The sequence below is a fragment of the Eulemur rufifrons genome, chromosome 7 (genome assembly GCF_041146395.1).
Source record: "Eulemur rufifrons isolate Redbay chromosome 7, OSU_ERuf_1, whole genome shotgun sequence".
In the NCBI taxonomy this organism is placed as follows: Eukaryota; Metazoa; Chordata; class Mammalia; order Primates; family Lemuridae; genus Eulemur; species Eulemur rufifrons.
The window spans coordinates 257,849,856-257,875,886 of NC_090989.1; the positions used below are offsets into that span (position 1 = coordinate 257,849,856).

The window sequence follows — 26,031 nt, forward strand, 5'->3', positions numbered from 1 at the left end:
AAATAGGAAGCCATAGAGTAAGACGGTTTCCAGACTTCATCTTTGGATACAAAAATTGTGTTTTATTATATTTCTTTTATTTTCAATGGTGATGTGAATGTATTAACGATGAAAGAGACTGCAGCATTTCAATTCAATTGTTTTTTAAAAATCAATATCCTTTTTCAGAATTCAATAAACCAGGCATTTTACAGATGATGTTAGTTCATGGTCTTTTGCCTTGGAGCCCAAATAGAGGAAAATAATCTTAGAGTTGACCGTCTCCACTGGGGATTTTTCTTTAGTGAGATATTGGGAACTTGCATAATATGTGGTTTCTTTTGGTCATGAATTATTTTGTTGCATAGCTCCAACTTTGTGCCAGAAAATAGTTTTTCTAGCGTCTTTTTGGATAAACCTCCTGGACCCTTTCCCCACTGTATTGCCCCTTCTCTGTTTGCTGTAGAGGAGACAAAGACATGGAGATTTTAGGAAATTCGGAATCATATTGTATGATGCAAAAAAGCTACTCCCTAGGTTATCTCAAGTTAAGATGTTGATTTGCCAGAGGTATTATAGTTTCTGCTTTCTAAGGAGATAGGGCATCTATTGGATTGTTTTTCATCCTAAAGATGAGGTTTAAATAAGACAATGTAAAGAGTTGAAAAGTAATTGTTCTGAGCTTCCTGTCTGGGTAATTTCCTGGATAGTCTCCACATCCCAAGGGTCAGCTGCAGCGTATTCTACGTTGTGGCATCTTTCTGTTTGAGTGTGCGAGAAACATGCATGCTTATCTGTTTTATCCCCCGTGTAAAAACAAACACTTGGGTTCAACCACTACTTATATTAGTAAAAATGTACTTTTAATACATGTGTTGTTTATATACAGCCTGTGAATCATTTAGACAAGTACTTTTATGATCTTCCTCCTGAAATAACTTTACCTGTCTATATAGTCAGCTAATTTTGAGCATTGTGATTTTTGGTCAGATGTATGTGTTTGGCTGATCCTTGAGTTTCACCTTAGAGACACATTGCATGATAGTTTAGATGAACACATATTACTTGATGATTTATTTTCTGGTGGTATTTGTGAACCTGTCTGTATTACAGAATCAAATAGAGATGAGAGAGAAGTCTGGACCAGAGATGTTAATGTAAGCCAAGGCACATATGGGCTCAATCTAAGCTAAATCTCTAAAAGGGTTAACAAAGAATTCATCTGTCAATCATGAACACATATTCTTAATATTCTGCTTGTAATTTGCTAATGCCAAAGATAGCTCCATTCAGACAGTAACTATACATTATTTATATCGTGGGTTCTAGTTACTATTGTTCTTACTGAAATTATGATGAAGGAAAAGGAGTCATTTTTCCTGCTGCTCATGTGGAAGGGGTAGAAGGTACAGTAGTACTACCTTTTTCAATTCTTTATTTCTCTTTTTTTATAAGAAAAATAAGTTTTTAAAGTAAGCAAGGGGAAATTGGGGAATAAGTCAACTGTCATGATCTTTATCCTCCCAGCAGCAATTTTATTTTAAATTTTCTTAAAAATCAAACAGGAACTAATACTCAAAGTAGGAGGTTTAATTTATTGCTGGAAGCTGTAGTCTCTGAAGATTTTCAGCTCTCTAATGTGTGAATGATGAGCTTGGCTGGTGGAACGGCAACAAGAGAGATAAATTAGTCCTTCTGTAGCTTATCCTGACACAAACATAAATAGAAGCCTGAAAATCTGGGAGAGGAAAGATGGCTTATTCTTTTTCTTGCTGTATTGTCATTCTTATTGTGCATGGAAGTTTAAGATACATCAGTGACTTCTCTCAGACACAGGCAGGCAAAAAAAAAAAAAAAAAGAGGACATGAAGTAGAACACGATAGAAACTGACGGGGAAGGAGGTGAATCTCAGTGTGGCTCTTGTGATTCTCATGTATTTTGTTCATCAAACACTCATTCTTTTCCTCCATTATTCCAGGCACTGCAACAGGGGTATCAAAAAACTTGGCCAAAAATAACTTGGTTAAAATGTCAATTTCATCGATGAATATCTTTTCACTGTTGGTTTTTAATTATAAAAGAATGCAAGTACAGAAAACAATCTAACAGACATCCCTGAACTCACTATTAAGACCAAATCTTAAAATTTTGCCATATTTGCTTCAAATATTTTTTTTTCAAGGAAAATAAAATGTTACAGATATGGCTGAAATCCTACTTTCCTGAACCCGGAACTACTGTATATGTGAAGTTAGAGGCTTCTTTCCCCTATATGATTCCCATGTATGTTTTTGCATTTTTCTACATATGTATATATTCATAAATATTTAGGGAAATTGTACATAATTGATACCACGATGAGCCTTCTTTTTACAACTTGCCTTTTCATTCAACATTATGTTTTTGAGACTTATCCAGATTGGCAGTTTTGTTCATTTTAGTTGTTTGCAATTTATCCTGTTGTGCAGATATACCTACAGTTTGATTATTTTGTTTGTTTGCTTAATATTTTTCTTTACTTTTACAAATATTTTTCAGAAAATATCCTTATTTCTGTCTCTGTGTGCCTATATGCCAGAGCTCCGTTGGATTAACACCCAGCAGTAGAATTGCTAGGGGATAATTACATTTTCTAATAGTTTGTTGCTGCATTACATAAACAGCCTTGATATCTGTACATCAGGTTTTTTAAACAAATTTTTAAAAACTCTATTAGTTTTATGAATGTTTTATATAGTCTTTAGATTTTTTTCAGACACCTGTATCATTTGCAAGTAGTAACAGATTTATTTCTTCTCTTCTAATTGTTATGCATTTAATTTTTTTTCTTGCCTTATTGCTTTGGTTAAGCCTTCCTATGTTAAATCAGATAAATGCAGTGGTAGAGAACATCTTTGCCTTATTGCTGACTTTAAAGGAAATATTTCAGGCATTTTCCCATTAAATAATAAATGTGTGTGTACCTTTTTTCTATTCTGTTTTCCAGATTAATTTGTTTTAATCCTCCATTTCCTTCCTTTATTGGTTATAAATTGTAGATTATATTTCTATTCTTCTAAAAATTACTATTCAATTTTAAATATATATACTTGACTCAAAACAAACTGAGGTTAATCAATAGCTCTATGATTCTCTTAAACAATCAATGACTGTTCTTACACAACTTTGAGAGTGTGTCATTCTTAATTTTTATATCTTCCTTAAATTTTTCACTATTTTTTTTCAGTCAAGGCTTCTTTGAAGTTGCCCCACATTTACATAAGTTTCTTTGTTTACTATTGCTTCTTTTATCCTTCTCCTCCTTTAATTTCCTCATGAAGTCTATCCTTTAGCAGTTCTTTCAGCAAAGGTCTAGTATATTGTAAACATTTTAAATATTTATTTAAAATTGTCTTTATATTGAAATTAACCTGGAATGATGATCTAACTTAGCATTGAATTCTAGATTGAAGGGATTATTTTCCATCCTCAGAACTTTTTTTATTTTTATTTTTATTACATGTTTATTACATTTTATTCTTCATGACCTTTATTATTGCTGTGAAAACTCTTTTCTTTTAGTGCTGTTCTTAATAGGTGGTTCACTTTTTTTCTCCAGTTGCTTTTAAATTTTTCTTTTTCTTTCTTTTTTTTTTTTTTTGAGACAGAGTCTCACTTTGTTGCCCAGGCTAGAGTGAGTGCCGTGGCGTCAGCCTAGCTCACAGCAACCTCAAACTCCTGGGCTCAAGCGATCCTCCTGCCTCAGCCTCCCGAGTAGCTGGGACTACAGGCATGCGCCACTATGCCCGGCTAATTTTTCTATATATATATTTTTAGTTGTCCATATAATTTCTTTCTATTTTTAGTAGAGACGGGGTCTCGCTCTTGCTCAGGCTGGTCTCGAACTCCTGACCTTGAGCGATCCACCCGCCTCGGCCTCCCAGAGTGCTAGGATTACAGGCGTGAGCCACGGCACCCGGCCTAAATTTTTCTTTTTCTTTGGTGCCCTGCAGTTTCACTATGATATGTCTAAGTGTGAATTCATATAGGCTAGGACTTGTTGTGCATTTTTAATATCAAAAGTCATGTTTGTCACTAATTATGTAAAACTCTCAGCCATGATCACCCCTCCAAATATTCTCTCCTTTCTCTTTTTTCTGCAACATCTATTTGATATATGTTGTATCATCTCATTCTTTCTATTCTCTATATCTTATAACCCATCTTCTTAATTTCCAGAAGATCTATGTGTGTTTTTGAATATCTGCCTATATTTACATTGTCATTTCCTGTGCTTATGGTTTTATTTCTTTTGTCTTTAATTACACCAAATGTATTTATTTTATATTCTGTCAGATTTTTCTATTATCTGAAATTATTGACACTCTGATCCTCCTGTTTGTTGTGTCTGCTGTGTCTAGTTCATGGTGGATTGTTTCCTTATTTATTTTTGTATTTTTTAAGTTCAGTTTTAGCAGAACTTTATGCTTCTGTAAGATTCATGGGGGCCTTAAGTTTTAAGAGTATCACTTTAGAGGGGGTTTGCATGAATATTGTCCTTGGGCTTAGCTTCTATATTCAGAACCCCAACTTGCAGTCTCAAAAGTGTACTTAGTCAAAGTTCATCTTCCTTATGGTCTTCCTATGTCAGCAGGTAGATTTATATAGAATATTCTTTCTCTGGAGTGAAAAGCAAGCCTTCAGGAATCCTAGCTTTCCCATAGGAATCTCAGTTCTGACTCAAGTCCTTATGCCCTATCCCTGGGAACATTAAAGCCCAAACCCTGTTACTGAAATTCACGTGCACCCCTTTCTCTACCCCTGCCCAGGCCCACTGTGGCATCAGTCTATTCAGTTATCACTCTTATATTCGGTACCCTTTTTGTTTCAGCTTACCTGTGAATTGGAAGGAAGGGAGGGAGATAGGGAGGAAGGCAGGTTAAACATTGTAGATGTTTGCAGTGGAACGCTGTCATGCCATTTTTGTTTCGGGAATGCATTCATTCATTCCACAAACACTTATTCCATAACCGTATTTTTTCCCAAGGCATTATGTGTTTTGCTTTTTTTTGAGTACTTCACATAAAACTATGCTTCTGTAACTTGGATCTCACTATGTTCTCCATAGAGCCAGGTTTGTTGGGTCATGCTTGAAATGTGTGTGACAGATTCAAGGTGGGAATGGGAGACACGTAATGCCCACCGTGAAGCACTGATGTGCATTTCCCTCCTGATTTTAATTGTACAAGCGCAGAGTTTTGACTGGGAGATGTTTTGTTTATTTGTGGCAGTTGGTGAGGAGGATAGATACCAATCAGCCTCCACAATTCAAAGTTACTGATGAGGTAGAGACCCACCCGGAAGGCTGAAACAGTGGTAGAGAAGGTGTCTGACGAAGCGGCATGCAGCATAAAAGGTCTCGTGGTGGTCACAAGTCAGGAGCAGCATTGTCCCTTCCCCACCCTCAATCCTTGAAGGTAACAGATCTAAATGAAAAGTTAAAATGTTACTGGAGAGAGAACAGTTGATAGAATAGGAGGGCCTACGTAGAAGGTAATGGGCTGAAAGGGAGGAGATTAACAGTGGGAAGAGAGCAGAGTGAATCGAGAAGTATGATACGTAATGGACAAGGAAGGTGGTTCTAGAAACCAACTCTTCGAATACTAGACATTCAGAAAAATGTCTCTTGTACACCCAGTGTCAGCTGACCTTTAAAGATATCTTGTTGTCCTGGCCAGAGCCTCCTAAACGAAGAGCCCTTGACAAGAGGATAATGATTTTAAGGGCCAGAATATAAACTTTTCTATCACTAATCAGAAGGAAATACAGAATCAGTAACATTTTAAGAAGGTCCACAATAGCATTTCTGACCAACAGCTTTTAACTCTTCACTGCTCTTCATTACTAGAGCAAGTGGAAAACAGCAAATACTGAACTAGGCAGAGGCTAGAGAAGTCAAAGGGGACAGGAAAAGAAGAAAATCAACAAACTTTAAATGAAAATGAGGACATCTACTTTCTCATCCTCACTTTCTCTCCTTGAATTCAATAATATTAATTTTTTGGTTAGGATAAAGATACTTAAAATAGCTAAAAAATATTTTTTGGTTAGGATAAAGATACTTAAAATAGCTAAAAACTAAAAATAGTGATCAAAAAAATCAATCTCTCTGCATTTTTCATTCTTAGTCCTTTTTCCTTTTTTCCCCTCCCTCCACCTTCCCTGCCTCCTCAACTCCCATTCTCTCTATTTCTGAGACTCTCCCTCTCTTCCTGTTTTCTTCCTTTTTCCTTTTTTTTTTTTTTTGTTCCCCACTGTCATTTTAGGAACACCTCTCATGCTTGCAGATTTTTTTGTAAAGATTTCTCTGAGGGAAAACACACTCAAATTGGCCATTGAACATCTGAAAAATAAGAATGAGAACTCTTCGAGGTCTCTCACGTCTCTCCATGACCGATACCAGATGTATTTTTCCAAAATGCTTAAGACTGGGGTGTCCTTTTTGACAAATCTTCCCAGATACCAGTGGATTCCTCTCAAGACAATTTCACTGCATTCTGTGTGAAATCATGAATAACTCAGTCAAGTCTCTTTTAAATATATTTGGGCTTAGCTTCTTCAGCAGACAATATTAAGTACCAGGAATTTGGACATAATGAATGCAATTGTTATTTGATGTGTACAGATGTGACAGTTTTATCATTTCTACGGTTGCTTGTACTTGCAATTTTTATTGCCTGTTTTTGACAACTCATTTTTCTCCACTCGAACCTACCGGGTGATTGTTATAAATTGCAGCCTGAAGATAAATAATATCATGAAGTTCAGCAAGAACTTGATGATTCCAGGTATCTTTCTCTGGGGTCAGAAGTTAAGAGATTCCATATCATTACTTTTGGATACTGCCATTTCAATGCTTCCCTTGTTTTTTGTGCCTAAGCTTTTGGAAGAAGGTCTCTGGGTCTTGCTCTTTGCTGTTTATTTGCAGGTGCTTTGATTTAGCAGCATTGACTGCCTTGTTTCTGAGATTTAGATTGCCACTCTTAGATTTTTACATTTAAATCAAATTGAGAATTTTTTCTCTAAAGGAGAAAAAAAAAAGTTGTTGTTTTTTTTTTTTTAAACTCTGCTGGCTCTTTTAGGCAAAGTATCAAAATTTTATCCTTATATATAATGGAGTGGAAATAGAAAACAGTTGATACCAAAAGTACTGCGTTTGCGTCCTGGCTCTGCCATTATTGCTAGTATAAACTTGGAGAAGTTCTTTGAACCTCCGTTTACTTCATCTGTGAAATGGAAATAAAAGTAACTTCTTTATGGGAACTTTTGAGAAATAAATGAGGTAATGTTACCTGAAAGTTCTTGCCAGGTAGTGCTTAATAAATGTTAATGTGAAAATAATTAAAAATAACAGCTTCTACCCACCCCCCACGTCCCCCACATGCTAGAACACTACAACACTAGCCACCAAGAGAGGGACTCTGGGCAGTTTAATCCCCAGATATGTGACATTGCTGAGATTGAATGTTTTTAGGATATGTGTTGAGGTGTTACTGGATAAGGTTTCAAATAAGCAAATGAAAAATTTGTGAGTCTTTTAAATTGCAATGACAAATACAAATATAACATACTTTTGAGTGCACTTTCTCATTTAAACATCATTTGGCTAGTGTTTGTGATATTGGAACAAAAGGACAATACTGATATTCAGGTATATAGTTTTCAAGCTATCGAAATACCAGTGTTAATTTTTAAAATGAGGTACAGTTTCATCATCCTTTATCCTTGTCCTCAGACACTCTTCCAGCTGAGTGAGGGGTCCTCTGTCCTTCAGCATTGAGACTCTCTCCAATTTGGATATTTTATAATCAAGGTCCCAGTTAAACCAAGTTACCACAAGAGGAAGAGAAGTTAGGACTAAATAAGTGGATCTGGCCCTGGAGGACAAGAAATCAGGAGGGGAGGAAAAATATAGCTCTGAGGGAAGTCAGTTGATTAGACTTTAAAGGAAGAACTGAGAATTGGCCTGGAAACTTCCTACACCCCATTTATCTTCCCCCACCACACTCTTTCCCTATTTTCCTTCCTCTCCTCAATATACCCTTTCAAAGAGAATAAAGACCAGCCAGGTGCCATGGCTCACACCTGTAATCCTAGCACTTTGGGAGGCCAACGTGGGAGGATTGCTTGAGGCCAGGGGTTTGAGACTAGCCTGGGCAACAAAGCAAGACCCTGCGTCTACAAAAAAAAAAAATTTTTTTAATTAGCTGGGCATGGTAGCACACACCTGTAGTTGTAGTCCCAGCTACTCAGGAGGCTGAGGTGGAAGGATCATTTAAATGCAGGAGTGTGAGGTTACAGTGAGCTATGACCACACCACTGTACTCTAGCCTGGGCAATAGAGAGAAAACCCTGTCTCTAAATAAATAAATAAATAAAGACCCAATCTGACTCTAAGGGAAAATACAAATCTCTAATAAGTATAAGAAAAGATATGCAAACTCATTAGTAATCTAGGAAATGGTAATGATAATAACTATAAAATACCATGGAAGGATTTTAAATGGGGACGGGATGAACTCAGAATGAGAGCACCTTTGCTCTTGTTAATATTTTAATGAAATAAATAACTCTCTGTATGCATCTCAAGGTACAAGTTATTCAGATTTCAGAGTTTTAAAATCTCCATATAATAGCATTACATCATTAAATAGACTATATTTGGTATTTATATAGTATTATAAAACTGGGGGACTGAAAACATCAGTAAGATAATATGGACCTATGCAACAGAAATTTGTCTCCACTTTTTAAATTTCAAATGAAAAAATCAGGACACAGAGAAGTTAATTGATTTGCTTAAGGCTACACAGCCAATAGATGTTAAAGTTGGGATTTTAATTTAACATGTAAATCTTATGTTTCCTCCACTGTATATATGTAGGCCTAATAATTTGTCTCAGAGTCACATTGATGAAGTCAACTTTCTCCACTGAAGAACTAACAGAGTAAGGAAGTCCTTTCTGATTATGTTCAGAGGGCAGCATTCAGACATACAGAAATGTTGAAATGGGAACTTTCTATAATCTGTCCTCCTTTAGGAGCTTAAAGAATATTATTACATTTTCATCCATGTAAATCTCAACTATCTAGAACTCTTTGGGAAATAGGGTCATTTTGTGATGGAGTTTTAGGTTAATTGGCAATAATCAGAAAACCCTTTTGACCCCCCTAATTGTTACTAAGTAACATTCTTTTAAAATGTATTTGGAGTGATCTCAAGCATACTCTACATAATAGAAAATAATTTGATAATCACTCAAGTACTTACAACTCAGCTACATAAAATCTTAGCATTTTGACATTATTTGGTTCCGATTTGAAATAAAATAATAAAACGTAACTGATATAGTTGAAGTTCCCATGTGCTCTTCCATACAGGATCTCATTTTCCTCTTTGCCTCTCCAGTGGTAACCACTACTGAATTTGGTGCACGTAACTTTCTAAGATTTGATCAATTTTCTAAAATGCATTAACTTATTTTGTGCCTTAATAAATTCAAACTGCTGAACACAATTACATTTCTTCTCTCAATGATAAGGTATCGAGTGTGGGTTGTGATTGCATGCTACCATTGCTGTAGATGTGCAGGAGATCGGACCAAATACATTTATTGATTGACTCAGGCTATGTCTTCTAAATTGGCATTTTAAAATAATCCCTGCTAAAACTGACTCTAACAGTCAGCATGGGGTAGGTTGTGCCATGATATCAGACTGTGCCTAAAATCTCAGTAGCTTACCACAATACAAGCTGATTTCTCACACTGTGAGACCCATGTATATTGGTGGGAGTTCTCTGTTCAGCACAGTTACTCGGGAACTCAGCCTGTTGGAATCTACCTCGCAACAAGTTTCCACAGTCACTTTGGTAAAGGGAAGCAATCACGATGATTCACAACACAGGCTTTTAAAGCTTCATATTTAATTGATGTAGGTCACTTCCACTCACATTTCATTAGCCAAAGCAACAAAAATGTGGCCATGTCCCACCCCCATGGAAGTAGGGAACTACATCCTACAAGTGTATCAAAGATACAAGTATATCTTCACAGCCTAAATGACTACCACAGCACCTCGTGATTTATCTCTCTTCCTACTAAAAATTAAGTCCCAAATCATCCAGATAATAAAAGATTTTACTTAGGCAGGTTCCAATTAATAACAAATGTTTGCTGAACTTTTTATTCATTAAATGATTTACATAGTTTTATGTCCCTGATAGAGTTCCCTGTCACTGGAGGGTTCGAGCAGAGACCATGGTGTTTGCCCAGTGGTATCAGGCTGAAGAGGAGACTCTAGCGCTTCATGAGTGATTGAACTAGGAGACCATTAACATTGCCTTATTACCCTGAATACCTGTGACTCCAAATATTACCGTCCTAGTGAGAGCCATATATACTCAAGTGGCATCTCCCAGATTCCACCCTAGAATGCTTTCCTCAATCTGCCACCTACTTTATGTCATTTTCTAGACCACCTTGTTCCAATGCTATATTCCATTTGGTAACATGTTGCCTGTCAGTTTTCCTGAGAATTGGCATTATATTACCTTAAACCAAGCATTCTTCATAATGTTGAGTGAATACATAGATACTTTAATCCTCATGGAATTTTACATTCCTCCGCTTCTCTTTTGGGGCATAAGCCCAGCCAACTATCCCAAGATAATGACAGACTCTGAAGTAAACATGTTACATGTCTCAAGAATTATAAAAGATAGAATCTTGTCTGATGTGGTGTATTATTTTGCATAGGTGGCAGGTGAATCCATTCTTTGCTTTGTGATACATTTTTCTCTCATAAGATTCATCCTTCCTTGAGCATGTGAATTAGTCTATGTTGTCCTTGGTATGTATGGCTGGCCAAGCTCTTTGTATTTCTCTTCAACCTCGATTCCAAAATTACACGAAGCATAATTTCTAAGCCAATGCAATGCTATGATCATTTACTCAAAACAAACAAACAAACAAACAAAACAAAAACCCTCACCTTCTAGTGTGTCTCACAGACTGTATAACAAGACTTTATAGGAATACTCACTTTTAAGATGAGCAAGTATAAAATAGCTATCAGTAGGGAGAGCAGCTTGGCAATGTGTAGCAAAACGTTCAAGACTTTGTATTTCCCCTTGACCCCAAAAGTACACTTCTAATAATAAATCTTACAGGAATAATCATGAACGTGACATATTTTGCTTCAAGATAACTTATCACAAAATTGTTAATAATAATGAAAAATAAAATCCCTATATTAAACTACAGGATATTGATTTAAAAATTCTTGTCCATTCATACAGTGGAACACTCTGCATTCACAAAAATTATGTTGTGGAAAAAGATTTAATCCCATGAGGAAGTATTTAAATAAGATAGTTTAGTGAATGGGGGAGGGACTGGGTTCAAAACAATATATAATCTAAGTTTCCTCAGGCTTCATCCGCCTGTGACTATAGATGACAGCCATAGTATCAGTAAGACCAAAATGTCACGGTCTGTGGCTCACACCTGCTCACAGAGGATTCCAACAGCCCCACAGACTTTCTTAGTTAAGCCAGGGATTTCCACCCATGCTTATGAAGCAGTCTCTTGGCTCCTGTTACCCAGAGAATTAGCTATCTTTTTCTTCCTCAGCTCTAGTCATGCACATCCACTTCCTCAAGCAAAGAAACTGTGTAAAGGTGCCTTATCCTGCCATTGCTCATCCCTAGTCACTAGGACTTTTCCCACACAGACATGGGAAGAAACTCTGTTCTCAAACTTGATGTCTCACTGTCTTCTAAACGTCAGTGGGGTGCTGTTTCTGCCTACAGCCTTCTTTTCATAGGACTCAGACCTGAATCCGTGTACCGATGTCCTTTGTCTCTCTTATCTCATTTTTCCTTCCTCTTTCTCTTTGCAGATTAATTCATGTAAGAGTTTTTTTTTTATTGTAGAGCATGAGCCTCATTAACTTCTTGGATTATTTTTTTTTTCTATCTTTAGTAGAGACAGGGTCTCATTCTTGCTCAGGCTGGTCTTGAACTCCTGAGCTCAAGCAATCCTCCCGCCTTGGCCTCACAGAGGATTACAAGTGTGAGCCACTGCACCTGGCCTAACTTCTCAGATTAAATCCTGCAACATTTCCTTGAGAAAGTCTTCAGATTTTCTAGGGATAAAGATTAAGTTTTTGTATACTATATGGACTTTAAATAATGTACAAATTAATTTTCTTTTGATACTAGACAAAAGAATGCTTAGAAAAAAACATTTTACAGACTCATTTTCTCTAGAACTACATGTTATTAGACCTAATGTCTTAGTCCATTTGTGCCACTATAACAAATACTTGAGACTGAGTAATTTATAAACAACAGAAAATTATTCCCTGCTTCCAAGATGGTGCCTTTTTGCTGCACCCTCCAGAGGGGACAAATACCATGTCCTCACATGGAGAAGGGACAGAAGGACAAGAGAGCCGAATGCTGCATGAAGCCTCTTTTATAAGGGCCTCAATTGCGTTGTGAGGGAGAAGCCCTCGTGGCCTAATCACCTTTTAAAGTCCCCACCTCTTAATACTATCACAGTGGCCATTCACTTTCAGCACCTGAATTTGGGAGGGGACACATCCAAACTATAGCATTCTAATAAGAATTTCAACTCTATATTGTTAAGATATTAAGTTTCTCTCAGCTGACATTTCTTCATACTCATTTTTGGCATCTCCTAAAACAACACACTTTGAAGCCAAAATATTATTATACTTTATTTTCAGCCCTGAAGGAAGATAGCATGATATTTTGGGGAAAGCTTGGATTTGAGGGTCTGACAACCTTCAGCACATGACTGAGCATCTCTGAGTTCCAGTTTCTCCTCTGTAAAAGCATAACAGTGATAATACCTGTGTTACTATACTGTTTTGAGGACTAAATAGAGTTTTTAAGGTGCCTAGCACATGACAGGTATATGCTCAATCGTCATCAGCTCACAAGACAATCCAGCCAAAACTACCATGAGGAATGCAGCATTTTATCAGCTCAGGGATGCCCTGGAGGTTTTTTAGCACATAGTTTTATTCAACTTGTGCTGTTCTGTCATTTTTATTCAGTAACTTGTCTTGGGCTGAGGGAGGGTTATTTATAGGATTCTGGGTAGTCAACGTCTGCAACCCGCAAACATTTGACTGACTTTGGCAAGGCCACTAGCTGAAGCAAAAACTCCAAGGGTTGCCTTGTCAACCTAATGACACACACAGAAGTTAACTGTTTAATTTGTTTGCTTTCCACAGAAATTAGTCTATTTTGACAGAACTCAATAAAAAAAAAAAAAGTTCTGACACTCTTCCAACACAAGATGCAAAATAGCCAATTAATCTTGTCCAATCAGATTGGAGGTTTATGTGCCTACTCTTGCTACTAAAAAACAAATAAGCCCTAGTTGTATGAAATTTTTCCCTTGGGATCATTCAAGCTTGTATTGTATAAGCAATAATAAATTCTCTAACATGTATTTCCAAGGAAAATCAGGACCTTGGTTCTTTAATGTGTGTAATCTTACTACTTGCTTGTTTGACTCCTTCCTGCTATAAAAAATGTTGTAGTGAGTTCTTAATGGCAAATTCTGCTTTTTATTTTGAGAATCCTTCCTTTGTGAAAATATTTTTATTTTATTTATTTCCCTTAACCTCCCCAAATATTATGTCTTCTCTTGTCTTACGTATGTTGCTACCTATGTAGAAGTCTTATCATCCCTCCCTGGCTTCAGCCTTCGGAGGGCTAGGGAGATATCTTTTTCATCTTCATATCCCTTGTCACCTACTATTGAACAGTGGTTTGCATAGAGCATATATGCCTGTCTTCGGTTGGGTTCTCCAGAAGCAGACCCTAAAACAAGAATTTGAATGCAAGTAGTTTATCTGGATGATAATCCCAGGAAGTACTGTAGAGAGCAGGGTAATGGAAAAGAAATGAAGCTAATACCAGTACATTAAAGAGCATGTTCTCATTGTGGAGAACTGGGGCTCAGTGCACTTCTGGAAGGCTGCGTACAGTGTGGCTGAGAGTTATCCCAACTAAAGCGCAAAGAAGCTGAGGTATTTATCATAGGGTAGCTGCATTGTTATTTGAAGTTTACTCCCAGAGGCATTGATTCCTGGGCACTTTGGCCAGCTGTGCATGCAGCCAGTGTATCCCTGCACCCCAGAAAACCCTGTAGCAGAGAGTCACTCATGTAAGAAAACTGAGTGCCAAGGGACCATGGCAGGGCACTAGCTGCCTCTGCTGTAATGTCCAATAAACTCTTCTTGTACAGAATTGAATGGAATTTGCCAAGAGCCATAGGAAATGTCAAATGACCCTAAGACCTCAAATCATTGATTTTTTACAAACCTCCTGCAGACACATGTTTCAAATAGTATCAACACTGTCAGTACTGAATGATTTGGGGGCAGTGGTACCTCTAAAAGCAGCAGTGAGGCAGTTTTTCTTCTAACACACCATTCTATTACACTATTGGTATGTCTTCCATACTCAGGCTATGTTACAGATGGAGCAATAAAAGTACTTTTTATGCTTTATTTTTTATAAACCAAGCTATTTGGGGGGGGGGGGGGGGAGACTTGGTGCCTTTTGGAGACAGTGTTGGGCCAGGAGTCAGGGAGTTTAGATTTTCATCTTCATTCTTGTGTGACATGTGGCCTTGAAGAAATCACTTTGAACCTTCTAGATTTCATTTTGCTCATTTGCAAACTGTTCGTATTGAGCACTAAGGTTTCTTACAGATTCAAGTATAATTGACCTGTGAAACATGGCAATGGGATTTATATATATTATGGGGATCAAGTAGGGATTGGAAGAAAAACTATAGACTCACACATCCGGCTAAATACACATCTCTGTTTCTGTAACATGCATATCTATAGTTATGTTTACTCCAAAAATTAAAAAACAAATTATGGCAGATTATGTACTTTTCAAATGATTTTTTTCCCCTAAAAGCAAATAACCTCTAACACTTAAAAATGAGAATGTATTTTCCATGCAGGACAAAATAGGAAAAGGAATTTGAGAAAGAGAGTTACGACATTTTTTTTCTTATGAAAACTGGCATGACTAAGTGGTCTGTAGAGATGAATGTCAATTGAAACTTTGAAGGTTTCTGAACTGAAGGTTGCTTCCCCCGGTGATGCAAGTTTCTCTTAATTTCCCATGCGTCTTCAGAAACTCAATAGGATTATACTAGTATAAAAGGATTCCCTGTCTTTTAACGTTAAAAAAAAAGAAACTCATCGTTTGTTTTCTGATTTAGGCAAAGTATTGGTCTCATAACTTAATAAATATAAGATTTTATACTATTTGTTCCAAAGAGGTAGAGTAGGGTATAAGCTCAACCTCACTGAGGATTTGTAGAGCTCATCTGCCCCAACCTTGGTCCCTTTGAGGACTTTATATTACACTGTGAATAAGGGAAATCAGATATTTCAAGATAAGGATGAAAATTATATTGCAGTGGAGATGTCAAAGGGAAGGCAACTCACATTCCAGGCCAGCACTATCCCCAATCATCCTTGGCTTCAACCTTCCTGCCTGGGTCCTTTAAGGGAGTGCCCAGGCTTGGCAGATGCTCAGTTGAAGAAGCAGAGTATGATTAGCTTTGGTTTTGAGCTCCAGCCAGCCAAGTTGATGAGCACTTTGCAGCTGCTGCTCCCATGTATTGAGAAAGCAAAGCCACAGCCAGGCTCTTTTGCTAGGGCCTGGCCGCTGTGTGTACCTGTTCACCTCTCTAGAGACCCACCCCACTCCAAACTGGGTCCTCAGGGCTCTGGAGGTACTGAATTGGGTACTTAGCTTCTCTAGGGTGTTGATAGTTTCTTATTGGGCTAATAGAAATGCCTAAGATCCCAAAAGACTTTTGAGTGCAATTCAACTTTGGAACTTTTTAATAACTAAGGAGATCTAGATATAACTGACTGGGCTCACCCCTGTCCAGTCTAGTCTAGCACAAATCATAAAGTGGGTAATGCTCAATTTTACCAAGGTCTCTGAAAGAAGTTCAGGTTCTGTCTTTGGAGGGAAGGTTTGTATATGTGTTGGGACAGGGGGAAAGTGTGGTAACTAGCTCATTCTTCAATTGCTTGTGGATTTTATCTTAATAATTACAAAGCTAGTTTTGTAACCTTTAAAGTACTCGTGTTTCTCATAGTTTTGAGTCCCTGGTGGAAGAAAGAATAGAGTCATTAATACTTGAAAAATTCATATGTATCTACAAGAAGACTTCATCTGTTCAATGCAAGTTGTTTATTTTTGGAGGTTATCTTTCTCTACACAGAAGTTCTTAGAACAGTAATTCTAAAACTTCAGTATGCAAGAAAATCACTAGAAGAGTTAAAAATATAGATTCCTGACTCTCAACAACCAGATTCTGGGAAAGTGGTTGATTAGGAATCTACATTTTAAGTAATTAACCCACCTGATGCTAAATGCAGTTAGCAGGTGGATCTTATTTTGAGAAAAACTATTTTAGAGAGGCTCATATGATAAATGTTTTTGAAAAATCTCTTTACCAAGATGAGGTCTTGTTAATGCCAGAAATTGAATGTTTTTAAGAAGATGTAAATCATGGATAAGTCATGCTTTGTCATCTACAGGAAAATAAACATTGGGTATGAGATGTTCATCTGAAAGTCACTGTTGTTATTTGGGAACATATGCATTCAAGTATTTTGTTTTTATGTTTACCTTTTTTGATGTTTATAAAGTTCACATTGACAGTTCCCTTTAGTATGACAAATATAGCCACTTAAAAGGTCTGTCATGTCATAGACTAGTTTCTGACCTTAAAAATGTTTGATCAGAAGTTTTACTTCACCTAAATTTATTAAATACATAGTTATTGGAATTTTTCTCTGTGCTAGGCCCTATGCCAGGCAGGAAAGTTATGCCATATTTGAACTCTCCTGCATATGAGTGTCCTGTACTGATGGGCTTGTGTAAAATACATAGGCTCAGACAAAAATAAGTTTTGCAAAATAAAAATTTAGTTTTAGTTAGTTTAGCTATTAATATCACGACCTTTCCTATAATTGTGAGGAAGGATGTGCTCTACGTCTCTTCAGAGAGGATTTTAGCTGGTGGTTCGAAGGGGGTAAGAAGGTCTTGGGAGTAGAGAGAGTTTGCCCACAAATGACACCAACACATTTCCCCCAAGGATTCTGGCAAAGTGAGAATTAAAGTCTTAGTGAACACAGGATTGGTCACCTTGGAGAACAAATTCGTCACTAACAGACTCTGTTTCAGCATATGAAGTGGTCAAAGACAACTTCTGATGGAACCATGATCTACCTGCCCTGTCCTTTAGGAATTGGTGGAAGAAAAATTTCAAGCTTATGAGTGATTTTGAAAAAGAAAATGGAGTTTTTGTCAAGGAGGAAAGAGAATATTAAAATCTATTCAGAAAGAAACCATGACATAACCAGGCAAACAAGACCAGAGAAAAGACTTCCTAGAGCCGAAGGAGAGGTCCCAAATGGACTGCCAGAGGCCCTGTCCTACCTACAAACATATTTTGTTTGGGTCACACAGTGTTTAACACATCAGGATGTCTGAATTCTGATACCTCTTGAAAAATTGGAGCATATAGTAACACTGGGATCGCATCCCATAGAGGAACAATGTCCTGAAGGTGGGGTACAACTTCTCCTTTAAATGAAGCATATTTTTTTTCAGTTAACCAAGTCTCTCTATTAGGTATTAGGTAATAGGTATTACCTTTATGTTCTCTCAATTTCACTCATTTATATTGGACCCAGTAGGCTTCAAGATTTCAACTGGTCTGTGGAACAGATTTAGGATTCTTAAAAGGACAGTGTGCACTGGGATATTTCATTGACAGGGTGGGGGTAAATGGACAGTCATTATTTGCCTGACTCCACTGGATAGAACCAAAGGCTCTGAGAAAGTGTGGTTCTCACGTAGTGATGAAGAACCCTCTGGAGGCTGGATGTGGTGGCTCATGCCTGTAAATCCTAGCACTCTGGGAGGCCAAGGCAGGAGGATCGCTTGAGGTCAGGAATTTGAGACCAGCCTGAGCAATAGCAAGATCCTGTCTCTACAAAAAATAGAAAAATTAGCTGGGCATGGTGATGCGTGCCTGTAGTCCCAGCTACTTGGTAGACTGAGGCAGGAGGATCACTTCAGCCAGTAGTTTGAGATTACAGTGAACTATGATGATCCTAGCTGGGGTGACAGAGTGAGACACTGACTCAAAAAAAAAAATCCTTTGGAGACACACATTGAGCATTCATCAATGGTTGAGAATTTTGTGGTGGTGCTGGTAGTGGTGGATTTTTACTCCCTTGTGACAGTGTTTTTTTTTGTTTGTTTGTTTTGTTTTTTATTTTTTTACTTTTACACAAGGTACTTTGTTAGTAGACAGTTTTTTTTTTGTTTTTTTTTTTTTTTGTCAGCACCCTTAACTTTGCACTTTAGTTAGTTTGTGCTGATCTCTTTGTAAACACTCTTACCTCTTTTGGACATCACAGCTATTCTTTAATCTTTATACCTCAACCTTCATTTGTTCCAAATGGCTAAGTATCTCTCTACTGGAAAATTTGCTTAGTCTCAGTAAATGCGTATCTGTTATTAGTTCAGATTAGTTTTGCTAAATCACTGAATATAATATCCTTGGGGTAGAATAAATTAATACATTTGTAAAGGTAATTTCACTAAGTAGTTTCTTTCTTTCTTTTTTTTTTTTTTTCCTGCTGCAGTCAGAAAAAGGAAATAGAAATTTTATAATGGTGACTTTGGAGTGGTTTTCTAAAAAGACCCTTACAAATTTTGATTACTTGTAAACTGTAATTTGGTACCTTTCACATTTGCAAAGATAGATCTTCCTGGCCACTACTTTTAGTGGTTCACCCTTTGGCTGAGCTAAAAGAAGAGAAGCATCTACCTTGGGCATGTCATTTAGTCTCTCTGTGCCTCAGTTTCCTCATTCACTCACTACCTACCATTTATTGAGCACATGTGAAGAGCATTGGGCAAGGAAAGAGATCTGCCCTTAGAGAACTCAGGAACCAACGAAGTGAAAGAATTAGACTGGTGGTTCTCAAAGAGGAGTCTCTAACTAGTAGCATCAGCGTTACCTGGGAACTTGTTAGAAAAGCAAATTCTCAACGCTCACTCCAGACTTAATGAATGAGAAAGGCCGGGGAATCGGGCCCAGTGATCAGTGTTTTAGTAAGCCCTCCAGGTAATTCTGACACACACAAAAGTTTGAGAGCCCAAGTGTTCTGTGTTCCGTTCACAAAAACTGGCTGGGTGTGGTGGTTCACACCTGTAATCCTAGGACTTTAGGAGGCCGAGGTGAAAGGATTGCTTGAGGCCAGGAGTTCGAGGCCATCCTGAGCAAGAGCAAGACCCTGTCTCTACAAAAAATAGAAAAATTAGCTGGGCATGGTGGCATGCACCTAGTCCCAGCTACTTGGGAGGCTGAGGCAGGAGGATCCCTTGAGCCCAGACATTTGAGGTTGCAGTGAGCTAAGATGATACCACTGCACTGTAGCCCAGTTAACAGAGAGAGACCCTGTCTGAAAAAAAGAAAAACAAAAAACAAATAAAAAAATCTATACTTTGAGTTTCTCCATAAAGCTTCCTCTGAAATGAAATAAATAAATAAATGAAATAAGGTGTGAGATTCCTAGTATTCAAAGAGACACCTTTTTTCCTCCATGAATTTTTCTTGTCTGGTCAATGTGTGTGCTGTCTGGGTATCTCAGCATAGATAAGTTATAGACAGGACCAATCCTTAAAGTAACTGGAATGGATTAAACATCTTTGCTCCTCGTCTATCTCTGTATTTAGGGTCCTTTCTTGGATTTCTGGGGCACAGTTAGTCCATCAGCATTGTCGCAGCCCAACAATCTTTGCTTCTTTCCTTTATACAGCTTCTTTTTCATTATCTATTCATCAGAAAGATAGGATCAACCAATTTACAAAGGGGGACTGATGTTTGGTCCAAACAATTAAGATGCATGAGGTAAAACCAAACCTGCATCATATTTTGAGTAATTGACAATGCAGTTTTCTTACAGTATCAAATCAGTGTTTGAGGAATCTGATAATTCCAGGGTTGTCCATTTTTCAGCTATTGAGGTAGTCACCCTAAGGAATTACTGCAAATGTGGATAATTTTTCCAGTGAGAATTTTTAAAAATAGCACATCAGCTATCTTCTGGGTCACAGCCTCACTGACTAATCATTTGCTCTGTCTTTGAGATTGACATTGATTCCTGCAGATGGTTTAACTGTGCAGTGATGGTTAACCCAGGTTTAAATACTATGGACCTCACACCTTAGCTTATTTATTTTGCTTAAGCCCAGGAATGATATTGTCTTAGATGTAAAAAGTGAGTAATATTTCCTGGAAGTAGGTAGATTATTTTCATAACCACTTAAGTTTCTTTTCAGATGTAGAACTGTTTTTAGAATTATAAAACCAAATGTTATATACATTTGTTATGTCCCAATAATTGCTTTAAGTTGTGATCATCAGCCATGCTTTGCTGATACCACAAGCAGTGGTTAGTGCCGCAACACAACATAATGGTGGCATTCTGTCGCAAGCAAAAGTACCAATGGCTTTGGGGAAGTGAGGTGTGAATTATATGCACCTCACAGAAATTAATGTAACCCATACTGCTTCTTCATAGCACTACAGGGATCATCTGGTAGAAGACCAGGGCATGTGTAGATAATGACACAAACAACTTGGAGGCCTCTAGATCCTTAATCCAGGGTTCCTAGGGGCTCTGTGGCGTTTGTATGGGAAGTAACCAGTAGTTAAGAAGAGACTGGAAAGACCAGTCTGTGCATCCCCATTCCTGCCCTACTTCCCTGAGTTCTCTGCAAGGGGTAGTTGACTTGCCACTTTTCCTTCTCTCATTCTTTATAATGGACTTTGAGTATAAGATAATTCATAGTCTACAATCAATTTTTCCCTGAAATTTGGCCTTGTATCATATGAATATGATGAAATTTATATATTGCTGTTGATTAGTTTTGTGTATAACAATAGAGAAGCATGCCATCCACTGCTTTATTTGTTTTTACAATGAACGTTGGGCATCCTTCCATTCTAAATATTAATGAAATTTAATATTATATTCATGCTATAATTATAATTATGGTTTATGAGCTTCTGGTTAATGTCAGAATTTAGATGTCGATGCTGAAAATAATATTCAGAAAAGATAAGACTGGGGATTTCATAAGGGATCACTCACCCAGTCAGAAATAAGATTCATTAAGATGATAAGAAAAAAAAAAGGCAGCCCCTGTAACCCAGGAGCTATCAACTAGGCCTTGGTGTTCTCCTGTTGAACACAGACAATTTCATACACATCATCATCAGGCAAGGTCATTCTGTGACCATGAAGGATCAGGACAAAAGCAAGACCACTCTGAATTCACATCTGAACTGTTAAAAGCTGCCCCTGGTCAACAGACAAAATGGACTCCTCATGGCTAACTGAGGTGCCCAGACTTAAAACAGAGTCAGGCAGCTATAGTTGGGTGGGGGAGTGGTCACTTGTGTTCTCACAAAGATACAGTAAAAGTGTCACAGGACCTCCCTTTCTACAGTCATGCCAAATCAGTTCCTGTTGTCAGTGCCAAGGTGAAGAAATCCAACACCCTCGCCAGCCATTTGAAAGAAACATTTGACAGATACTTCTGGTTTGGGGCTTGGAAACCAACCAATTAAGGCTCACCTGCCCCAACCAATCATGACTTGGCTGTATTGAACAATCAGAACTAAGCAGGTTTCAATCCTTCATTTACATAAACAGACCTGATTGGGAACCTGGGCGGGAACTTTCTTTATAAAACCCCAAACCCTCTCTCTCTTCTCTGGAATTCACCCTGATTTTACACCAACGGCTTTTGTCTCCCTCGTTTGCAGACTATACACTAAAGTCTCTTTCCTCCAAATTCCTTCTCAGAGAACTTTTGTTCACAGAATACAAACAACCACATAATTCCAAACGTCGTCCATTCTGGGCTAATGGGACTGACTGATACACACACACACACATATATTTACCAATTACAGCATTAGTCTCCCTCTAGTCTGTCTTGCCCTTTGCTAAGATATATTGAAATACCTCGTCATAGAGGTATCCCTGCTCTCTGAAAGCTCCTAGTCCAGAGGGAAACTTGCTTCCTTGAATCCTCCTCAAATCAATCAATCAAAGCTCAAACCTCTTTCTAACAACCTCTTACTGAGACCTCACATGCACCTCCCATCGTGTGCATTGTCTTTTGCTGCAACAAGTAAGCCTAACTTGTTCAACTATAGGAGTGTTCCTGTTGGTCTTTGACCAGAGAATATTCATTCTATAAGTGGGCTGATTATTTGATTATGTTCGTTCTGGAGAACAGATCTGAATTCTACTAGTTAGGCGACCTCCTTAACTCTGAACCTGGCTTGCTGAAGCAGCAGCCCCGTCCCTCTCTAGAAGAATTTCAGTTCTTCTAGATTTGTTATTAATTGGTTTAAATGCTGAAAAGATTTTTAGTGCTTTGGGCAGAAACAGTCACTTCTTCCTCAGAATCAAAACAGAAAATGAATCTTTCATTTATAGATGATAATAGCTAATAGCCAATATTTACTCTGTGTCAGGCATTGTGCTAAGTATTTTATATAAATGAACTGTTTTAATCCTTACAACAAACCTATGAAGTGGATGCTATTATTACCTCCATTTTACAGATGAGGAAACACAAAACAGAGAGATGAATTAAATTGCCCAAGGTTACATAGCTAATGGTGAAGCTAGGGTTCAAATTCAAGTTATCTAACACCATATCTTTTGCTCTTAACTTTTACATTCTGTTGCTTTTGAGATATGCCTGCTCTATTTTCTAGAATCTAATAGTAGTAATTATAATGCCAACTATACCCAGAGAAACATAAATAATTCAAGGCATTGTAATATAATTGTCAAAATGTTTGCATATTTTATTTTATGGTAAATGTAATTACCAACCTCATTCTTCTTAGTTACAATAGTTAATGAGTTCAATTATCAAACTCTTGAACCATATACTATTAATATTATGAGTATATAACTACAGTTTTCAGATTGTATAAGCAGATATTGTCAAAAGTGTATTCTTCTGAGTTATCAAGGATCATTGTATAAATATACAAAAAACTGTCTTCTTTGATATGATAGACACATCTGTATGAGAAGGAATGAGAGAGGTGTATAACATGAGTATTGAGCAAAAATGTGTTATGGTGGTATCAGTTGTAACACGTTTCCCGTCTAATTCTCTTCCTCGCTGATAATACCTTGTTGAGTATTTATACCTTTATATTTATACTCAATTTGCCCAAAGATGTTTCACTCCTATTCTTTTTCCCAATCATTCTTCTCATTCTTCATTGTTCTCTGTTCATTTTAGTCACACAGTGGATTTGATTCCCAGATCATAGTCTACTTGATCACTCCTTTAACGTGAACTTACCATTCTTCCACAGTTTGTCAGAATTTTTAGGATGGTTTAGCCATTTTTACACCTTTCAAATCTTTAAACCTTTGATTAATGTTAGTTAATAAACCAAGAGCTTATTTGAACACCCCAAAATGCATAAAATATCTTAGTATTAATAAGCTACCAGAAAGAGATGATCCTTACAAATACTTTTAAAAAACACTATATTAAATTCAAAATAAGAGATGGGTTTAAATTTTATATTCTATAGAAATTCTAAGGTTAACATTAAAATAGCAAATGGAGAGAAACATAAAATTTTTAAATGGCCATTACCTTCCTGTCACTTTTCAATGTGAACTTTATAAATTAAAAGGTATGGTTTAAACATGATTACTGTGTGCTGTTATGTCCATTATCTGGAGCAACCCTAGGATAACCTATGACCACCTGAGCCTTTAGTATATATCTTAGCATTTTGTATATAGAATGCTCTTTATCAATTCCTACCTAATATCGTTTGAGTTGCAATTCATTTTCACAATCCTTCCATTGCTCCATATTGCCAATCAGATTCTGAGGCTAAGGCTTTGTACCTAAGAATGGAGACACACTGTGAAAAAGCAGAGGGAAAGTTAGTTTAATCATAAACACCTCAAATGCAAATGTGCCATTGTCTTAACATAATTCACAGAAGGTTAAATACTGAAAGAAAAAGTGTCATAATTTGAATTAAATAATTTATCAATTGTACCTCATACTGCAAACTTCTGACTCTTATACACATAGAGAGAAATGCGAGTCAGCTTGGAGAGAAGTATTTATCTACAGTTTTGATCTCTGAAGAGAATGTGCAATTTAATCTTCATTCTTCACTGCCTTGTAAGGCCTCCAGAAAAATCTGTAAATAGATGAATGAGGTGACAAAACAGGTCTTGGTAAAAAGGGACTTAGGGATCACTGTCACTGAAGGACTAAGGATTAGGTCAAAAATATCTTTGTTCACGTCCATTCAAGAATCAGTCACGTTATTCTGCAGGGATACTGGAGGAAATTACAATTTGACCTGCTACAGAGGTACCTTTTACGCTTGATGGCTTGTGAACTTCAAGGAATTTAAGTGCATCATTGTATTGCTGACATATCCTAACCTAGCTAGCACATCCAGCATTTTTCCATGACACATTAAATTTTTAGGGATTCATTAAATGTGTGTTTATGGATATATATACACACACACACACATGCATATATACACACATATGTACTTTGTAACAAAATCTAAAGGTCAGTAGTAACTGCTTTAAAACAAAAATCTAGAGCTTAAATTTTTTATGCAGAAAGTCATTAAAAGTTTATTATTTTTAACTAAAATGATAAATATTCTAGATAAGGAACATTTTGCTTAATGAAGAAATATTTCACATTTTTAATTCTATCAATATTATTCTTTAAAACTGGGTTGGAAGTCTAAGCCTATACTGTAAAACCTAAACAAAAAATTAGATAAACATTGAAAAGAATCTACAAATTATATTATTTTATAGCTTGAAAGGCTAAAGGAACCAGCCAAACTCTTCTCAAGTTACATGTTTTAGTAAAGTTGTTTGAAATCTTAAAAGAAAAACTTTAGTCAAATTAAATTTATCGGAGTTTATTTGGGTGAGAATGATTCATGAATCAGCCAGCTCCCAGAACCAGGGGAGAGATTCAGAGGGCTCCACTCAGCAACATAGGCAGGCAGTATTTATAGACAGAAAAAGGAAGTGATATATGAAGCATCTTGATTGCTTATAGCTCCACATTTGTCTCATATGGACATGATCTGATCAGTTGACAGCCTGTGATTGGCTGAAGCTTGGCCGCTGTGATTGGCTGAGACTCAGCTACTTGTTACAAGAATATACTCTTATGTTGTTAGGCATGGGCAACGTATGTAACCTGAAATTCTGTATCCCCCATAATAATAAGATGAAATAAAAAAAATTTAAAAAAAAAGGAATATACTCTGATGTTGTTAGGTTGCAGTTTATTTACATACTAAGTTAGGTTTCAGTTTGCTATACATAGAGGCAGCTTTAGGTCACATTTAATTTAATTTAAGAGAAATAAAAAATAGTATCCAGAAATAGCCATTTAATAATAAAGTGATCTCATTTTAGAGTGGGAAATTTATGAAAAAACTTTAAAAAAAACATGAAAATCTGGCTGGAAATTTTACCTGGTAATGATTTCCATAAAAACTAAAACTATAATAGAAGACTGAGAATATAAGTTAATTTATAGTAGTACTAGTTCAATTCTGTTCAAAATCTCAAAAAGAATTTTCTTTTTTCTTGACTGAGCTATTTTAAAATGCATTTATAAAAATACACATTCACAAAAACTAACTGATACTTTGAAAGAAAGCAGAAATGAAGGAGGTGGCTGGCATTATATCACATTTAAGGTATTTAAACATGTTATAAAGCATCAGTAAATAAAATACAAAGCTAAAGTAGGATGTTGAGAAACATCAGCACTGCTGACATTTTGA

General features: G+C 36.8%; 1 protein-coding gene across 2 annotated transcripts in view; it reads left to right on the plus strand.

Moving 5' to 3' along the window:
- Nucleotides 1–26,031, plus strand: part of PLPPR1 (phospholipid phosphatase related 1) — a 256,436-nt gene that overhangs the window by 134,783 nt on the left and 95,622 nt on the right. The window lies entirely within an intron of this gene.